This window comes from Bemisia tabaci, chromosome 8 (assembly GCF_918797505.1).
Source record: "Bemisia tabaci chromosome 8, PGI_BMITA_v3".
In the NCBI taxonomy this organism is placed as follows: domain Eukaryota; kingdom Metazoa; phylum Arthropoda; class Insecta; order Hemiptera; family Aleyrodidae; genus Bemisia; species Bemisia tabaci.
Window position 1 is genome coordinate 24020754 of NC_092800.1, and position 21148 is coordinate 24041901.

General features: G+C 42.2%; 1 protein-coding gene across 2 annotated transcripts in view; it reads left to right on the forward strand.

Moving 5' to 3' along the window:
* The first annotated feature begins 68 nt into the window (after positions 1 to 68).
* hts (adducin 1-like protein hts) overlaps positions 69 to 21148 on the forward strand; it is a 141139-nt gene continuing 120059 nt past the window's right edge. For both annotated transcript variants that reach the window (XM_019044735.2, XM_019044736.2), the window contains exons 1-2: positions 69 to 221; positions 10883 to 10928. The gene's annotated coding sequence lies outside the window, so the exon portion shown is untranslated. The remainder of the gene's footprint in view (positions 222 to 10882; positions 10929 to 21148) is intronic.

The window sequence follows — 21148 nt, forward strand, 5'->3', positions numbered from 1 at the left end:
CATCAAGTTGGTGACAATGATAGCGGCCATTTTGAAATCGGAGAAGAAAAGGGAGGATGTTTACACACGGGAAGAGCGCGCCGCGGAATCGCGGATGTTAGTTGCTCGGTCGCTGGGTTGGAGTGTCGTGTAGTGCTGTGGTGATAATTTTAGTTTTGTCAAGTTAAAGTGGAATTACAGAGGACAAAATACCCATCCTGCCGACGTTTATTCATGTTTTGGTCAGTATTACCTTTTTAACTTTCGATCTGCCTACGGTAACGTCCGTGATAATCTCACTCTCCTCTCCTTCGAACTTGCGTCCTTTCCTCGGTGCTTCAAGCTTGATCGTGTTCTCAGTCGGAACTCGCATAGCTGGAAGGGGTGTGTCAGAAGCTTCATGCAACCGGCATTTTTATCACTAAATTTTGCCGCTGATTGCTGAAATTTTTCGCTGTTAGCAGCTATGCTTTCACCCTTATCTTTCGTCATCTCTCGCTTCTCCATGAATGTTCTCCATCCTTGTTTTCTTAACCTGTATTAGCAGTGAAGTCAATGCTAAGTAGCTTCGCTTTCAGCTTATTTAATTATCACCGAAGTTGAGGTTATCAGTTAAGGCCCAGTTTAAGTATGATTTAATCCTCAAGAGTCATTCGCGCCCACAAATTCCGATCTATTACCCTGCGATTCTCTGCATCATCCAACCCAGTGAAGTTAGCTTTTGGTACCTATACCTACGAAATGTCCTGTGCCTGTGACATGTTCGCAGAGTAATGTAGAAGGTAGTTGCCCGTTGCTTCCCCTTCACATGCCCTGTTGACATATGCTGACCCTACCTTACCGTAGGTAATATCTGCTCTCACCTTACGCATGGCTTGAAGCAGGATTAATGATAGGATGAAATTGTATCAGGCACTAGAGTAACATCCAATTTGTAACGGGAGGCCTAGTTGCATCCTACATTACTTTGACTTAATGAAGGGAGGACAGATCTTCAAGTCCTATATGCATCAAATGTTGAGAAAGAAGCTACTTTGTTGAAGTGGCCAATAGGTGCCTGAAGTTTCAAGCCTTCCCCCAAATCTAAGTGGCCTCTTTAGTTCTTATCAAAATTTATAATCCAATCAGTTCTCCCAGTAGACCCACCAAGTAAAAAAGGGAGGAAAAAAATAAGTTTGTCCCCCTTTGAATTGGCCTTTTCCACCGTTGTAACATTATTTAAATGAGAAATTTGGAGACCCTGACTGTTTTTCTTTTATCAAACTTCAGTTGCGGACATTTGTCCTTGTTGCAGTGCTTAGGGAAAATGCTGTATGAACTTTTGAAGGTTGCTAAATTTCCTCTGACAAATTGTTCATTTTTGAGGAGGGTCCCGAAGATTTTCTCTTGAAATATTCTGATAACTTAGGTGTGAAAGTGAACCAAATTCTCCCAACATTCCAAGAAAAATGTTCATTAAGGTTCCCTTTCCCTAAAAATTCTTATTTAATCTCAGAAATTTTGGCGGAATACAATTTTCCAAACATTGCAAGGAGTATATTCTTTCGGGCTCCCTAAAAATTTCTATTTTACTCAGAAGTTTTGGCAATGTCCGTAGGCTCATATGGCATGGCATTCATTAGCCGGGCAGATATATTCTGCAGAAGTCAGATAATCGAAAGAAAAATTCTGAAGAGGAATATCGTTCGAGAGTGATGGAAAGGCAGGGTATTTGGAAATTGTGCACAAAGGTGGTCTAGCCAGGGGTGCTAGGGTGCTTCAACACCCCAGTAATTTAACAGGTGGCCCTGGGGCCCCTAAAACTTGAAAAACCTACCTAATAGAGTATCTTTGGTTAGTGAGAGAGGGCCACACTAATAAGAAGGGACCTGGAAAATTTATAGGCACTCCAGAATTCTCAAGCTAGATAGACATAGATTTCGGAGACAGGGAAGAGTAAGAGAAGTCAAAGGAAAGTCAGGGTATTGGGAAATCAAGAAATTGCTCCGGGTGTCTAGTGACTGGGAAATGTCAGGGAAAACGTCAGGGAATCTGCACATATTCGGCATGTCAGGGAATTTTATTTTGCAAACGATTTTCGTGTCAGGGAAATTGAAAAACACGGATTTTTCGGAAAGTGTTTCGCAAATTTTGCTATTGAGAAAATTTTGACCAACATTTCTGCTGATTCATTTTAAATTTTAACAATGAGGCAAAAATACCTCCCACAAGTTTAGGCGTCATATATTTTGCTCTATTTATTACAGTATATTCCTAAATCATGAAAAAAATTCTCACTTAGGTACATCAAATCAGTTCAAACGTGTCAAAAATTAGGAATTTCTTCCTTTTTGCCAGGGAATTCTTTTTTCCGTCAGGGAACTTTGAATTTTTCCCCGGTATTTTGGCCGTTTCTGTCAGAGAAATGTCAGGGAATTTTTTTTGAAAATTGCCAGACTCCTGTTACGGAAATTCTATTGTATCGAAGAACGACTTTAAATTTTCCATTTCCGCACACTGCGGCAACGTCGCGTCGCTACACAGTCGCCGCACAGTGGATCGAGTCAATAGGAAAGGTCGGACAAAATTTGGAAACTTTAACCACTTTGAATTCTGTTTATACAAAATTTTAAGGTTCTTAAAGTGGTTCCATTGGTTTTCTCGTAAAATTTTCTGTCGGAAGCACTCTTTAAAATTTAAAATGTGACGAAGTAAACATCGGAATTTGCAGTTTTGGTTAAAAATTTCATGTCCGACCTCTCCAATTGACCCGGTCCACTGTGCGCCGTCCGTTTCGCGTTGGGCGTTCATTGACAGGAGCAGCGTCGCGACGCGACGCGGGATAAACCTGTTATGAAATAACAATCGAGTGAATCGAGCAGAGCCATTTCGGGCCCTCCACATACGCGGCGGGAGGGGCGGGCGAAAGTGTTGTATTTTCGGTCGCAACAGTGTTGCCACAGCAACGGGGAGGGCGCCTCCCCCCTCCCCCTTCTGGTGCGCCCGCCTTCGGAGGTTCTTATAATGCGGTTTTATCGCGCCTCGCAGCAGCGCCCTCACGAAACCCGGTGAAGGGTTCCTTTACTGCCGTGCTATGGAAAAACGCCGTATGAACCTTCAGGCGTTGCCAAATTTCCTTTGATAAAACACGAATTTTCTGGTAAACTCATGAATATTTTCCGCCCCCAGGGTATCTGCAAGTCCGGAATAGTACTGATTTTTTAAGGGCCGGTCCGGAAGTAGGTACTGAAAAGGTGAGGAAATTCCGAAAGTAGGTCCGGGATTTTTTCATTTTGTGTCATATTTGCCGCAATTTGAGCGGGAACTATCAAATTTTTGAAATGTTTCGAATCTCGTCATTTTGAAGTACTGAAAAATTACTGGATGTTAGGTACTGAATTTCTTGGTAATGTACTGAAAAAGTATCGGAAAAGTACTGATTTTTGACTAGCCCGTTTTAAAAGACACCCTGTTCCCATTTTTCAGGTAATTTTGTTCGCAACTTCACCTAAAGTTCATACGGCGTTCCGGAACAGTTTGTAGTCTGAAAGTGACGGTTTTAGCGGTCGTGGAAGCCACGCTGCCCCTAAGGAGAGGCAAGGGGGGAAATCGTGAAAAAAACTCATTTAATCAATGCCCAAGCACCTAAATTTACTTCTGAGCTTGACTGAAAGTGGCTATTTTAAACCCAGCATTGTTGAAATGAACCGTCGTCGTCGGCTTCACGTGCACTGTTCTCGTTTCTCCTTTTCGACCTCTTTTTTTTTCTTCTCCTTAAACGGAGGATCACGCTTGAATCCCCGTTAAAGTCGTAGCCAGAGAGAGAAAGAGACGTTGTGCACGCGTCGAACACGCGGTCAGTATAGTAGCCCGTTTAAGAACGCGTAAAACGTAGTCATTTAATTTGGGTATTGGTGGAAATGTACAAAAATCCACACATAAATTCAATTTTTGCCCCAAAATACGGGTTCCGTCAGTCTATTTTTTTACGGAATGCATCAGATTTGCAATCAATCAAGATTTGCTCATTTCCCGTATCTTTTTAGGTCCAATTCTTTCGGCCTAATCATCGATCTGAGGGCCGATATTGGCGAAGACTGCGGATTTTTCGACATCCATCAGCAGCGTTGTCCAAACTCTCTCTATAGATGGACTCTAGTACTGCCGTGCTAAGCAAGAACGCCGTAAATCCAGCAAGATTTTCCCTCGTTTTTGGAACTTGACACTTCATAAAATAAAAACTGTTTTCCCCAGGCCCTCAAATTTTTAGGTTAAGTTCCTCATAGTGGTAGCGAAAGCATGGGAGATGTTGCATGTGTGAGGGATTTGCGATTTGACTGTTGATTCTGATGTAAAAGTTCGCGAGAAACACGATGGTGCCACTGGTTTTCTCTGAAGTCAACTTCCAAGCTCAAAAAAGCTCTCAAAGTGAGGCCAAAATGGAGGGGATATCCCACCTTACCCTGAGAGTTAGCGTCTACATCAAGACAAACTCTCCATGCAAAGATAGGGAGCAAATACATTGACAGGGCTGTCACTTTAGTTGGGGACTCCAAAACTGAAAACACGGCAGCCCTGCTAATGTATTTGCTCCCTATCTTTGCATGGAGAGTTTTTCTTGATGTAGAGGTGGACTCTCTGGATAGCGTGGGATATTCCCTCCATTTTGGCCTCAACTGGAGAGCTTTTATTGAGCTTGGGAGATGATTTCAGAGAAAATCAGTGGCACCATCGTGTTTCTCGCGAACTTTTACAAAAGAATCAACAGTCAAATCGCAAATTCCTCACACATGCAACATCTCCATTCTGTTATAACATTGTCCCAAGGTGCACAAGTTTTTCTGTTATGATACATTGTTCCCTAAAAATGTAAAATGGCGTTTTTGCGTCGCACGGTAGAGTATTTTCGAGTAACACGAGCCGTGTTTGTCTCCGAGTGAGGTACCTATGCCTCATTTTCGTGTCGCCGAGAGAGGATTGATCCCGGAACGAGAGGATCTGACGGGAGGGGAGGGGTGGTGCGCGCGTGCGCTCATAAATGCAGGTGCATGCACAATCCCGGTGCGGAGTGCACACACGAACACGCGCGCCCTGCAAACGAACCCCAAAGCTTGACTCCGCCGCCGTGGTGGCGAGCGAGCGAGCACTCTTGTTTCCTTTCACTGTTGCTCGAGCCCACTCTCAAAAGAAATTTCGTAAAATTTCCATCTGCTGTGACGTGAAATTTCATTTTCCATCAGATTACGACGATACTGTGGAGGATGCGTGTGCAACTCGCAACAATCATCCGATACACAGAGTTGCCACAGGCAGGAAAAATAGAGTATGGACAGATGTGAAACTCCGAAAATTCATCAGACCCTTACCGATGTTTCTGCGAATGAAGTTAGGGCCCAGAAATGCAGCCAACTTATGAATTTCAACCATCCAGAACGATTTATCAATGCTATTGCTACGAAGCGTCGTTTATGCAGCACGTACTTGACTCAGTTTTTGCATAAATTTACTCATTTTTGCGGAAGAACGCTCATTTCTGTACATTCTTGGCCATCTTGGTTAAATTTGGAATCTGCAGACTGGCAGTGAAATTTTGTGCTTTAGAAGTTGGTTAGAAGCACTTTTGAGCACTTTTGGGTCCTAAGCCCTCCATGAAGCGATCTGCCCATACTCTCGCTATACAGGCACTCTAGGAAAAACCGGGAAATGTCAGGGAAAATCACGAAAATGTCTGGGAAAAACTGTCAAGTCACCTTTATTTGCTTTCTAGACTATAGTTGATGTTTCGAACAGTAGATTTTCAGTGAAAAGTAATTGAAATTGTGTCTTCTTAACCATCTAGTATATTTTAAATTTTCAAGGAATTTCACGAAAATGTAACAGAGGAATCAGGGGTATGTGTATGTCAGGGAATTGCATTTTTTATCCTCCGTGGCAACCCTGGAAACAGGGTGTCTAGCGACCGGGAAAATCGAGAAATATCAGGGAATTCCTTTGTGTGTCAGGGAAATCAGGGAAAACTTCATGGAATCTGCAAAAATTCGGCATGTCTGGGAACTTTACTTTGCAAGCGATTTTCATGTCAGGGAAATTGATGAGGAAACCAAGATATTATTGTAATTTTTTTTGAAAACGGAGGATTTTCTGCTGTCGTTGACGATTCATGTGTTTAATTCTAAGACTTGATTTTTCAATTAGTCAGTTATTTTTTCATGTTTTATTGCCTAATGCGTATGCCCAAATATTATCTAATTTTATTTAGCGATCGAATTCCTTTAAATTTCGCTCCCAATAAACAATGTTTTCTTGAACCACCCGCTTTGTTAGACCCCTACTTAACCCAGTTTGAAATACACAAGCTTTGTCAATCTGGGTTCAGACTAATATCTCGCTCTTTTGCATGAATGTAAAGTCGGAGTAGGTAACAAGTTAGCGACCACAAATAGTTTACTCTTCTTGTTATCGCGCATCGTCGCCGTGAGTTCATTCATGCTCATTTTTCGAGGTCATGAATGGCTTCTGAGCTTGAATGGGATTGTGACAACTGGGGCTCATTCGAGAGGAACAATATTGGATCTCACTCTGTTAAAAAAAATTCTGGTCAGGAGTAGTGTATGCTACTCAGAGTTAGTCCGAGCTAAAAAATGGCTCCAGAATAATTATTCCCGCATTTTGAAAACTCACTCAGATTAGAGTTAATTTCACTCAGGCGGAGAATAGCCGCCTAAAATTAGCTCTGTATCAGAAATAATAACGAATTTACAGGTTAAATTAGCGCCGATGAAAGAGTAACATGGCTCTGGTCAGAGCCATTAATGGATTTAACTTAGGTACTGGAGTAATTATTCCGGATCATTCATAAGTAAATCGCAGTCCTGAAAAAAAACTCAAATTAGGTGATAATTCCTTAATTTTCCCAGTTAATTCGGTTTTTATTGGAAAAAACTTGGCAATGTCTGAAGGCTCAAACGCCGTTCTTCCTTAGCACGGCAGAACTCCGGAGTAATTAATTTCACATTTAAATGCACCTCTCCCCTCGTTCTTTCCGGAATTGCGCGTTCATTTATCAAGGTGCTTCAAATGGTTTTTCACCGCTCACTCGTCGTTAAGTTTTACAACAGTCCAGCGTCCGTCTCCTGAGATAATGTAAGGGAGATTATCTGCAGGTGAATGAGTGCCTTGAGGAAGCGTTTAAATGTCAAACGAATTATCGCTAAATTTCAACTGGAGGTAAGCGCAGGAATAAGCCTGGCAAAAATACTGGCTCTCCTCAACAATTCGCGGGGTTTTTCACGACTCCGCTCGCGGTTAATTATTCACCCCCCCCCCCCCCCCCCCCCCCCCGCAAAAGGACGTAGCTACATTTGAATGTCGCCTAATTTCAACCTTCAGAAATCAGCCTCTAGACCCATGATTAGGCCAGTGTCAGCCCGAAAATGACCAAACCCTGATGCATTTCGTAAAGTATAGGCTTTAATGGGCAACAAAAATTAGAGTCCCTTTATACCCAGAGTTAAGACAACTCGATTATCAGCTGACTGGCAGCCGGCCTTGGCTGGCCATGGAGGCCGAAACTAGAGTCCCTTTATACCCAGAGTTACGACAACTCACTTTTGGTTGGGCCAGGATTGGGCTGAAAGTGGCCTAAAAAAAAATCCAATTCTGATTGGTTCTCGCTCATGGAGGCCGAAACGAGTGCACCAAGATGGCGGTACCTCGAATGTGAACAAGAATAATGAAAATATTACCTAAATGTGGTTTATCAAGAGTAAATTGTTATTTCCATAGGTCCAAAATGAAAATAGATTAAAAATTATTCACAAACCAATCTCATTTTCTTTTTAATTGATCACTTTGTTGATGTTGTTGTTTTTGTGTGACAGACATCGCAGGATTCCTGATCCTTATCCCTCAATATCGTTCGTTTGGGTGCACTCGTTTCGGCTTCCATGGCCAGCCAAGGACTGCCAGTCAGCTGATAATCGAGTTGTCGTAACTCTGGGTATAAAGGGACTCTAGCCGAAACGAGTGCACCCAAACGAACGATATTGAGGGATAAGGATCAGGAATCCTGCGATGTCTGTCACACAAAAACAACAACATCAAAAAATTGATCAATTTAAAAGAAAATGGGATTGGTTTGTGAATAATTTCTTAATCTATTTTCATTTTGGACCGATGGAAATAACAATTTACTCTTGATAAACCACAATTAGGTAATATTTTCATTATTCTTGTTGACATTCGAGGTACCGCCATCTTGGTGCACTCGTTTCGGCCTCCATGAGCGAGAACCAATCAGAATTGGATTTTTTTTTAGGCCACTTTCAGCCCAACCCTGGCCCAACCAAAAGCGAGTTGTCTTAACTCTGGGTATAAAGGGACTCTAACAAAAATAATCGTTGACTTGAGAAAATATAAGATAAAGGTTTTATGCTTATTTAAAGAGGGTGTCTATAGCGTCAGGATTTTCCCGATTCTATCAGGATTTGATGTCAATCAGGATGTAATCCCGATTTCAGCAAGACTTGAGGAAAAATCGGTCGTAAAATCAGTATTTGAAGAAAGTCGGCCGTCCAAATTTCTAGAGTTCTGCTTTCGCATAAGCTTATGCAAAAATGTTTGCTCTCCGCAAGAAATCAGGATATGGTCAGGATTTGGCTCAACTATGAAATCAGGATTTAGCAGTCAAAAATCAGGGTTTCCTAACATGAAAAGAAACTAGACACCCTGTCGAAGTATTGTGTCAGGGACCCAGTATCCCCACCCTTCTGGCGGGCCTGCTCATACGTCGTTTTTCCTTAGCACGGGAGTATTGGACTGCATTTTGCAATTTGGAGCTATAAATTCTGGCTCATCTGAAAAAACGCTTATGTGCATAGGAAAACTAATGGCACAAACGTTGTTTTTAAACCGGGCCAGAATTATAGTTCCAAATTGCAAAATGCAGTCCTATTGGTCCATTCGCATGGACGATGAGGTCGGTGGAGGCGAAGACAAGAGCGGACCCGGGATGGAGAGGATGCGAGGCATAAAAGAGGAACCGGGCTCGGCAGTCGCGAGAGCGGGACCAATTAATGCAGCGTGGAGCCGGAGTCTAAACTTGGGCCGAGGGGTCCGCGGCCCGGGTTCAAAGGGGTCCGTCGCGGGGACAGCGGAACGGGGAAGGACCCGCGCAGAGCCGGCAACCTCGGGCTAATTGAAGTTGCATCATGACGTCACTCGCGCTTCCCTCCCCGGCTATGAGATCATCGGCATTCGCTATGCGGTCGGTCGCCGTTATTTTGACGACCCTGGTGCTCCGCGAGACGGCCGGAGAGAGGAATGTCGAATCGCTCCGCGGCCCGGTCGCCGGCTTCGAATCGAGTGCGGGCATCTGGCTAAAAAAGTAAGGATGCGAAGGGTTTTCGACACGGTGTCTAGACCGGGAAAATCCGGGATTCATCAAGGAATGATCAATTTCAGGGAAAATTAAGGAAGCTGTTCCGCAGGGTTGCCATAGGCAGGGATCACATCAGGGTCTTTAGTCGGAAAATAGCGTTGACCTCTGTATTTCTACAGGATTAAATCATCGCAATCTCTTGAAAGAGTTTATTCCGCAAATTATACCATTGAATTTTACTCGCGATTGGTTAAAACCGCCTTTTTCATACTGATATGCTGCTGTGCTAAGGAAGAACGCCGTATGAACATTCGAGAGTTGCCAAATTTCCTTCAATAAAATGTTTATTTTTGAGGAAAGATATGAATATTTTTCCTTGGAATTTTCAGGGACTTAAGGTGAAATCGCGAACAAAATTAAGTGAAAAATTGGGAGGTAAATATTCATAAGTTCACCAGGAAATTCGTGTTTTATCAAAGGAAATTTGGCAACGCCTGAAGATTCATACGGCGTTCTTCCTTAGCACGGCAGTATGTGACTAGGTACTGATCAGTTAAAATCGCGCTTTTATTACACGCGAGACTTAAACTGCAGCAGAGCGAATAAATGTGCGAATATTTCAAGAGCTACGGAACGTTGCGAGATATCGCCTGTTTAAGATCATATTTCGGCTTGCTTGTGCACATTATATCAGAAGAAAGTCCGAGAATACCAAGCGTCCATAGCTTGTCGTTGTTCTCGAAGGGCGTGGTCCATAAAGCCATCGTTTTCAACCCTCGGGAGATTTTTGCTCATGATAACACCGTGATAATAGCCTGAAGTCAGTAAGTGAGTGTACTTACAATTCGACTCACTGGGGTTAGGGGTGGCTAGTAAAATCTGCCAAGGGAGAAGAGGGTATTCGGTCTTATCAGATCGAGCGAGCAAGCCCACAAAATGACCAGTAAGAGGGTAGGAAAACAATTAGCCTTGAATTGTGAGAGTAAAAAGCACTGAGTCCAGGCCGTAAAGTAGAATTGTGACCCTGCTGGCTGCACGTCAACCCTAAGTTCAAGGATGCCTTAATTGTTTGGGCATTGACTCGTCCAGGAAGCTACGGGAGAAGCTTTAAAAATTTAACACCCTTGAGTTTCATTTTGAAAATCGAAGCGAGACGTTGAAACAATATTTTCGTGATGAATGTGCGATTTCAACTGATCCCGCGCTATTTAAAGTACACGTGTTTCAAGAAACCGATTTGTTGAAACTTTTCAGTAAATGAATTATGGGAGAGGAAAAATGCGAGACAGTTGTCCAAAGCGACTTGAAACTCGCGTAAATATTGGAAAATTTGTCCTAAGGTAATCCACGGGGGAAAAATCATGAAGACAGAGACCTCTTATCCTAATTCTCCGACATCAATTCGAATCCGTATTTTTATATTCCAGTGTAATCGCATTTAAAATCAATGAATTACTCCAACATTGTCGAAATCTTGAGCAGATTTTAATTTTTCTAATAAAGATTTACTAATCGGTAATTCAATTTTTCTTTTTCTTTTTACAGGATTATCAAGTGCGCCGAGGTTGACAATCTTCAGTAGCCGCTTTCGGTATGTCAATTTTATTTTATTCGGCGTAGTTTTACAAATAATTTCAGTAAAAAAATTGGTCCCAAATCGAAAGGAGTCAAGAGATACCCCTGTACGATTAACATGAAGCGACATCATTTGACCCCACTGTGAGCTGGTCCATTCAACGGTTTGTTTTGACTTTGATCCGCGGGTGTTTTTTTTTTTTTTTTTTTAACGTTCTGAATACTGATGCATAGTTCGATTTTAAACCATGACTCAATCCGCAATTAAACCGAAGTGTCGAAACGGGCAGTGGCGAATATAATTCTAATGCACGGATGAGTCACTCGCCGGACAAAGGTTAACTTTTCTCACGTCGGTGGTAGGTAAGGCCGCCTCAACTGCCGTGTTAAGGAGAAACGCCGTATGAGCATTCCAGAGTTGCCAAAGTGCTTCGAATAAAACGTGTATTCGTGAGGAAAGTTTTACATACTTCTCCTCGAAATTTCCAGATATTCTAGATTAAATCACGAAAAAAATCGTCTAAAAAATTTAAAAACAATGGAGATGTTGTATATGTGAGGAATTTGCGATTTGACTGTTGATTCATATGTAAAAGTTCGCGAGAAACACGATGGTACCACTGGTTTTCTCTGAAATCAACTGCCAAGCTCAAAATAAGCTCTCAAGTTGAGACCAAAATGGAGGGGATATCCCACGCTATCCTGAGAGTCCACCTCTACATCAAGACAAACTCTCCATGCAAAAGATAGGGAGCAAATACATTGACAGGGCTGCCACTTTATTTGGGGACTCCAAAACTGAAAACACGGCAACCCTGCTGATGTATTTGCTTCCTATCTTTGCATGGAGAGTTTATTTTGATGTAGAGGTGGACTCTCAGGATAGCGTGGGATGTCTCCTCCATTTTGGCCTCAACTTTAGAGCTTTTTTTGAGCTTGGGAGTTTATTTCAGAGAAAACCAGGGGCACCATCGTGTTTCTCGCGAATTTTTATATAAGAATCAACAGTAAAATCGCAAATTCCTCACACATGCAACATATCCATTTCCCCAGTAAATTTGATATTAACTGAAGTGAATATGGCAACGTCTGAAGCCTCTTACGGCGTTCTTCCTTAGCACGGCCGTTAAGTTTTAATGTGTTTTTGAGGCGGCGCGGCGCCGATGGCAGGTTTCGATGATGAAGCCAATTCGATTCACGCATGACGATTTTTTCCCCGCTTGTTTGATCTCTATTCGTGCTGGACCTAAAAGTCTCTCTCAAACCAAACGGCTCCATTCATTTACAGCTGGTGTAGCTTTATTGCTTCTTATCAGTCACCCGAACTTGTGACCCCGTTACGTTCTCACTTCGTTTTTTTCTTACGGCAACGTCCCTCTCCCTCCCATCCTCCTATTACGGACGGCCTGTAGGCGTGTAATATTCATTCTCAGTTATCATTCATGACGATTAACCTGGAAGACTTCGAACTGTTTTTATTCCTGATGTAAAAACGGTGGGTCCTGGGTTCCCTGCTGTGACGCAAGGTATTCATTAACACTATCGAAAACATCTCAATTTTCGTCGGCAGACCGATCATTACAAATGAAAATGTTCGCCCCAAAAGTCATCCGAAGTCCGGAAATAGTACTGATTTTTCAAGGGCGGTCCGGAAGTACTGAAGAAGTGCGGACATTTTGCAAGAAAGTCAGGATTTTTTAAACTTTTCTTTTTTTTCTGGTAAAATGAAGACAGAAGTAGGGATTGTTTTCGATTAGGGACCGATTTTAATGTATCGATGTCGGTGGTCAACTCGAAACCGTATTACTGCCTTTAATTTAAAATTTTTGAGGATTTGTCGGCGTGTAAACTCTTTGATTATTGATTTAGAGGCTAATTTTTCTATTTTTCCAAACTAATCCACCTAAGCAGTTAGTTTTTTTAAAATTTGACTTATATCGGACGTATTCGTAATGTATCGCGCCGAAGTTGATTGTTCAACTCAATAGCTTAAAAGGTGATTCGACGGTCGCCATTCAGGTCAGGTGTCAGAGCGACATCGCTCTGACACAAAAAAGGGCGACCGTCAAACCATCTTAAAAGGAATCCAAGTATTATTCATCATGCCTGATTGCCGCAAAAACATGTTAAATCCCCGAAAATAAAAGTTTTATTATGACAGGTCCGTACCTGTCTGTAGGTCCGGAAAAAGGATTATTAAGCTGGCTGAAATCGTATCTGAAACCGTTGAGCCTCAACTTAACGAGCCTCAGCTCACCAGTGGAGAGAACAATGGGGAGCAACGAGCAAGGTGATAAAATGATGGAAAGCCGGCCGGCGCGCGGGATCTGAGCTGCTCGATGGGCCGTGGGCGTCGACCAGAAAAGTGGCGTTTATTGCGGACTGACAGGAAACCGGGGTTGTCGGCTGAAAATGATGTCTGCGAAAATCGAATCTCTACTTTTTGACTGTTGTAACCGACCATGGTGAAAGCTGAAAAACGTGAACTACGATTCTGGCGTCTGAAATGGTTCCTACTTTCATTTTTTCTAATGCTGAAAAACCCCTCATTTATACCAATGCGTATACCAATGGTGTACCAATTGATACCAATGGTGTCTGCAAGTCCGGAGTTTCTCGGTAAGTCCGGAAATAGTACTGATTTTTTAAAGTTAGTCCGGAAGTACTGAAGAAGTACGCAAATTCCGTAAGGGGGTTCGGAGTTTTTATCATTTTTGTCGTAATTTGAGCGAGAAATTTAATTGTTTGGAATTTTTCGAATTTCGTCAAATGGAGTTACTGCAAAGTACTGAATTTTTCTGTTGAGGAGGTACTAAATTTCCCGGGAATGTACTGAAAAAGCACTGTAAAAGCACTGACTTTAGCCAGCCTATTTTAGTAGACACCCTGCAATGACATTTTTGAAGAAAAATCCCATATAGTTTGCACATTACGAGTTATAAGTCTTTTTGACCCATACAGATTGTCAATTTCGGGCCTTAGGAGGGCCAAAAGTCGGAAATGTCAAACGGCAAGGGTATGTTCTGACTTCAGATTTGGATGGACGTAGAATTGATGTGGCATATGGCCTATTTGCCCCGAATTACTTCAGGACCTTTTTTCCTCCAAAAACACACGGTTTTTCATGGGGAAATGGGTTCTCTAAGGAAATTTGGGGCAATAAGCCGTATGCCATATCTTATTTACGTGACTTAATTTGCAACTATTGCTCAGAACGTTACAAGACTCTTACTTCACAAAAGCCTCACGATTATGCAATATGCATATGTAGCAGTGATAATGATGATCTAATTCTAATTGCAGCGATGATATCATTAATATCGCCATAAATTCGTAACACTCGTGCTAAATGATCAAATAGTTTGCTTCGCAAATCGCTAAACTCGGAAGGAACGAAAATTTCGCGTTACCCCGGGGAAGTTCTGGGGAGGGTTTAGGGTCCCCCGTATTCTTTAATTTTTAGTGAATTCTTCTGGAAATAATTTTTTTTTTTTTTTTTCATTTTAAATTGGAAAGAGAGAGACGGATTCTATTTATTCCGTTAAAGGCCCACCTCCAAGGTTCAAAAATTTGAAAAGGACACAAACCAAAGACTAGAAAGTTTCATGTATTTGGCACACGACTCTTTTTGGTACCGAATTTTATCGGCCAAAAACACTTTCCTCTCACCGAAAATTTTTGGCCGAGTTTAGTTCTCTTCGTATTTCGGGTATTTTTTATAGTCGGGCCTTTTCTTTACAAAGTATCCAGTTTGCCTTGAAGTGAATTCTGTCTCTTTCACCGCCGTTCAAAGTTTAAAAGTCGTATCTTTATACCAGCTTCTTCAATCATTAAAATCACAAAAATCAGGGAAAGTCAAGGGAGTAATTAAAAAACAACGGAGTTTTCAAGACCCTGAAAACTTTCAAAATAGAGTTCTGGCATTTTTGTTCCGGACGGCAATTCTGCCGTGCTAAGGAAGAACGCCGTATGAACTTTTAGGTGTTGCCAACTTTTCTCAGATAAAACAAGAATTCCCTGGTAAACTTCTGAATATTTTCTTCCAATTTTTCAGATAATTTTTTTCGCAATTCAATCTATATTATCTGAAAATTTCATTGAAAAATATTCAAAACGTTTCTTAAGAATTTACATTTTATCGGGAGAAATTTGGTAACTCTCGAATGTTCAAACGGCGTTTTTCCTTAGCACGGCAACGTGGCTAGGCGTCACCTGAAACATCGCAATTCGTTGTCCTCTGCCGTAAAGAGCGTATCTCGATCACCGAACGAGCCCCAGAAAGCATAGACTCACACGTAAAGCAGGGATCACGCGGCAATGGAGGCACGCCCCTAGGTCAGAGGGCCGACGAATTTAGGGGCGGACTCGGGTCGGGGTGTCGACAGCCCCCGTCGACGTCCGAAACGCCACACGCCCACCCCGAACGAGCCCCACAACCTATTAGAGCTCTCTTGGAGCGAGGCTCATCGAACCGTACACTTACGCGGTTTCGACACGATCGTGTTATGATAGCTCTGCTCGCCCTCCAGAACTAATCCCTCCGATCCTCTAATCGAGGGCGTATCTCTATACCCACGTGAGCTCTGTAAAGCATGGAGTTATATGGAGAACAAGGCTCATGTGAAAATGGAGATACACCCTAACAAGGAGGCGATGCGATGGAGGTGTCGGCCCGCGACCCCGCGATACGGATACACCCTCCGCTCGTCATGTCACTCCTTGAGTCAACAGTTCAACACCTTGCAATTTTCCTCCCCGCCACTCTGCCCAGCCCCGCCGCGCCAGCCGGTTAATAACCTAATTGACTGGATGGATATGCAGCGAGATAGTGGTGTCAATTGTCGGGTTGTTGGATGTGCATTCAAGTGGGAGCTCAGAGACACACTGCCATGCTAAGAAAGAACGCCGTACAAACATTCGAGAGTTAATAAATTTCCCCGGATAAAACACGAATATTTGAGGAGAATTGAGCACATTTTTCCTTAAAATTTTCAGATGATTTAGATGAAATTGCGGAAAAAATTGTTAGAAAAATTAGAAGAAAAATACCTATTAGCAACTTTCCTACACTGAAAAAAAAAAAAAACACATTGGATGTAGAGTCCAGACTCTTGAAAACATTGACAAGAAAAAGGACTCTTGATTCAATCAGATTTAAGCTTAAATCAAAAGGAAATCCGCTCTAATTGAGAGGCTTGGTTCTTGATTTAAGCTAAAATCCGATTGAATCAAGAGTATTTTTTCTTGTCGGTGTTTTTAAGAGTCTGGACTCTAGATCCAATGTGTTTTTTTTTCCAGTGCAGTAAATTCGTATTTAATCGAAGCAAATTTGGCAATGCCGTATGAGCCTTCAGACGTTGCTGAATTTTCTTCGATAAAAACCGAATTTACTGGGGAAATTGTAAATATTTCCCCTCATAATTTTCAGTAAGTTCTGTACGCAATTTAATCTGAAGTATCAGAAAATTTCTAGGAAAATATGTTCAAATTGCGTCCAAAATCCATGTTTCAGCAAAGGAAATTTGGCAACTCTCAAATGTTCATACGGCGTTCTTCCTTAGCACGGCAGTACAGTCCTCGTGGCCCCTCAACTGTAGGTACTGCTGTGAGGAGGAAAAACGCCTTATGGATATCCGAATTTTTGCCGACAACAATGAATTTTCTTGGCGATTACTGTAGCTTTCGCTTTGAAGTTTTCGTTTTTTTCAGTCTATCGAATTCGACGGGAATTTTCGAAGAAACATACCTATTACTAAATTTAGTATTTTATAGTATTTTTATATAGTAGTTTTATTTTATAGTACTGCTGCATCTTGTAGATCCTCAATAAGAGGAGCTCTTCTTGTACAGTGTGGCAAGTGAGCCTCTACTCAGGGATCATAAAACATGACCGCCCACTGCAGGCTTGTGTGAGCAGGCATCGAAAAATTTAGAGAAAAAAAAACCTACACAGTTTTTCATGCTCCCGCAGCGTTGTTCGATCGCTCAACAATATAACCAATTTTCGTTTTATGGCCGAGCTCAGCAGGAAAAGATGAAGCACATACGGGCACATCTGTAGGATCGCTTATCCGTTTAAAGCACTGGAAAAAAAACACATTGGATCTAGAGTCCAGACTCTTGAAAACATCGACAAGAAAAAATACTCTTGATTCAATAAGATTTTTGCTTAAATCAAAAGGAAATCCGCTCAAATTAAGAGGTTTGGTTCTTGATTTAAGCAAAACTCCGATTGAATCAAGAGTATTTTTTCTTGTCGATGTTTTTAAGAGTCTGGACTCAAGATCCAATGTGTTTTTTTTTCCAGTGAGCTCCGTCGTTTTAAAAAAAAAAAAACCAAAGAAGTTTCATTTACTGCCGTGATAGCAAAGAGAGCAGTAAGTGTCAAATTTTCGAAATCGAGTTTCCTTCAGGGTCGAAGGTTGAATGTTGACTTCATGATGCACATGTACTAAAATAATTACGTTTGACGTTGTTTATCGTGCTATTCAAAGGAACCCTACCTCCGTTGACATAGGATGCAAACTCTTATTGTTAAGGACTCATCGTTCAATTTTTCTCATAATACACACAATGCAATCAGCGACAACCTTATCAATGATGTGTACGGTTGGTTCAATTCTTAATTACTCTTGGCTCATTAAGTATTCCTTCGTTTTTTGATGCGGCGCGGCAACAGTGGCGAGGAGTTGGCGGATCCGGGCGGTGGGAAATTGGCAGCCGATCCCTTCGGCAGAGCTTTTGAAAGTTTGACGCAAGCCACGTTCCGGAGCTCCCGGGTGCCGGCTCCATTAAAATAATGTCTTGCTTCCCGCGGTGCATCGGAGGAAATGAAGATTGCAGGAGAGGGATGGCCATGGCCGGGTCGGCAGCGGAAAACGTCTCGAGTACGTGATGTCAGTCATCTTCGTGCTCGGAATGTCTGCCGAAGAAGAAAGCTGAGGGTCGAATGGCGCGAGTGTATCGGGCAAATTTCAACAGGGTCAAGAGAATATTGATCAGTGCAGTGGCGTGCTTTGCGATGTATCGATTGATCTGCCATTTAAAGTCATGGAAAAGGATTGATGAACAAGTTGTTGGCAACAGTGTTCGAAACTACTTTTGAGTTTCAGAAGCCATGTGGCGAATCAATCTTGATTTTTAGAGGCCATTGAAGATTTTTTAGCACTGGAAAAAAAAAAAATTGGATCTAGAGTCCAGACTCTTAAAAACATCGACAAGAAAAAGTACTCTTGATTCAATCAGAATCTAGCTTTAATCAAGAACCAAGCCTCTTATTAATTTTAGCGGATTTCGTTTTGATTCAAGCAAAAGTCCGATTGAATCAAGAAAATTTTTTTGAATCAAGAAGATGTTTTAGTTACGGAACTAGTAACTGTGACTCGGGGGAAATTTCGAAAAATCACCAAACAGGAAAATTGGAATTTTTTTTTTTTTTGGAGGGAGGAGGGGCAGTTTATAGGGGCCACGTCGGCGCAGAGCCTTCATTCTTTAGGCGCCATGACCGATTTCTTAGGCGCATTTGGCGTGTTGGCGCCTGTGAGTTTCGAACACAGGAGTTGCCAAGGAAAAACGCCGTGTGAACATTCGAGAATTGCAAAATTTCTTCCGCTGAACCGTTTACATCGAAGGAAAGTTACGAATATCTTTGGGTGAAATTGCGAACAAAATTATCTGAAATATTGGACACATATATAGCAACAGCAAGGGCGTATTCTCTCATTTGAATCATTCGCAAAAATTCAAGTGCGTTTCAAAAATCGTGCTCATCAAACGACGATCTAGCGGTTTGGTGATGCAGCAATCCTTTCCTTTAAAATTAAGAAAGACTGAAAAGAATATTTCTCAACGAGGAGTCCTTGAAGCGGATTGAATCTAGGTCCGTCTGCGGTAACGAAGACGATGAACAATTATCGTAGCACCTGATGGCACTAAACAAACAGGTCCCGATTTCCACTTCCAATGTAGCTCAAGCAGCATCGTGGAAATCTGCCGTGCTAAGGAAAAACGCCGCATGAACATTCGAGAGTTGCCAAATTTTCACCAATAAAATGTTCATTCTTGAGGAAAATTGTCGATATTTTTCCTTGAAATTTTCCGACTTTTTAGATCAAATTGCAGACAAAATTATCCGAGTAATTAGAAGAAAAATATTCTCAAATTTTCTTGAAAATTAGTGATTTGCCAAAGGAAATTTGGCAACCCCTGATGGCGTCTACGGCGTTTTTCCTTAGCACGGCAGATATGTCGTCGCTCTTGGAAGTAGTGAGCCAGCGGTCGCAGCGAAGAGCCGTGGGTGCCAACTCTTTTGGACGGAGGACGGGGAACCGGGGGCCGCTGGGGTCTCCCCTCGCCCCCCCCCCCCCCTCTGAACAGTCATTTGACAGCAACCTTGAGAACCTTGGTGGACCGAACCGACACCGAGCGCTCTTTTCCGTCTCCGTTGCGTTCATGGTTCATGGCCTCCTCTAATTTCCCACCGATTGAACCGGACCAACCCTTGAACCACGCACCTGCGTTGCCGGCTGCGTTTCACCGGGAAATCGAAGTCGTTGTGACATTAGCAGAGGCTTCTTCTTCACTGAGAAAAAACTATGGTTTATAAACCTATTAGAGGTAAATATGGAACACCTATAATAGTCGTAAATAAACTAATGATTCTCGGTCTGTGAACCATACTAAGGTCTCTGTACCTAATTAAGGTACCCCGTACCATAACTAAGGTATATGTGCTATTATTATATGTAGAGGTACTACTATTAGTGGTGTTCCATATTTACCTCTAATAGGTTTATAAGCCATAGTTTTTTCTCAGTGTTGGGCTGTGATTTTTGGAGGTGGCCTTCGCATTTTTGGAGGTTGTCTTGTTTATGTTGCAGTACGTCTTTAAGTCTGGAATTTCTGGAAAGTTCGGAAATAGTACTGATTTTTTAAGGACGGTCCGGAAGTACTGAAAAAGATCGGAAATTCCGCTGGAAGGTCCGGAATTTGTAATTTTTGTCGCAATTTGAGAGAGGAATTCAAATTTTTGAAATTTTTCGAATTTCGTCAAACGAAGGTACTGAAAACGTACTGAACTTTTCCGTCGAGGAGGTACGGAATTTCGCGGGAATATACTAAAAAAGTACTGTAAAAGTACTGACTTTTGGCCAGCCTGTTTAGTAGACACCCTGTTCGCATAAAAGAGTGCGCTTCACCCTTTCTTCGCATCAAAGTGCATTCTCACTTTTTTCTTCGCATCAGAGATCGCGTCACACGGTTGCCAACCCACAAAGCTATGCGCTTAGCTGGTTTATGCTTTCTGCCTTCACATTTTTTTCCGTTTTTCCAGGTGCCATCACATTTTTTTACCCTTTTTTAGGTGTTCTCACCTTTGCTCCACGATCGGTTGCACAACTTCTGCACCCCTGACCCAAACACTGGAAAAAAACTCCACCCGTGGAAGCCGTACTTACGGGCTGTATAGACATACCGTAAGCATTCCGGGCGTAGCACCCGGTGCGATCGAACTTTTTTTTCCCTCCAATGAAGCAACCATGAACACGGAAACTTCTAACCGTGCGCGAAGGATGTTCTCCTGGTTATCGCGAAAGTCCAAGGCGAAATAGTAATGCGCGTAACTGCGTGTATACATCTTCCGTGTCAATGGAGATGTTGCATGTTGCATGTGTGAGGAATTTGCGATTTGACTGTTGATTCTTATGTAAAAGTTTCCGAGAAACACGATGTGGCCACTGGTTTTCTCTGAAATCATCTTCGAAGCTCAAAAAAAGCTCTCAAAGTGAGGCCAAAATGGAGGGGATATCCCACCCTACCCTGAGAGTCCACCTCTACATTAAAACAAACTCTCCATGCAAAGATAGGGAGCAGATACATTAGCAGGGTTGCCGTGTTTTCAGTTTAAGAGTCTCCAAATAAAGTGGCAGCCCTGACAATGTATCTGCTCCCTATCTTTGCATGGAGAGTTTGTCTTGATGTAGAGGTGGACTCTCAGGGTAGGGTGGGATATCCCCTCCATTTTAGCCTCAGTTTGAGAGCTTTCTTTGAGCTTGGGAGATGATATCAGGGAAAACCAGTGGCACCATCGTGTTTCTCGCGGACTTTTACATGAGAATCAACAGTCAAATCGTAAATTCCTCACACATTCAACATGTCCATTGTTTTTAAATTTTTTAGACGATTTTCTTCGCGCTTTAATCTAGAATATCTGGAAATTTCGAGGAAAAGTATATACAA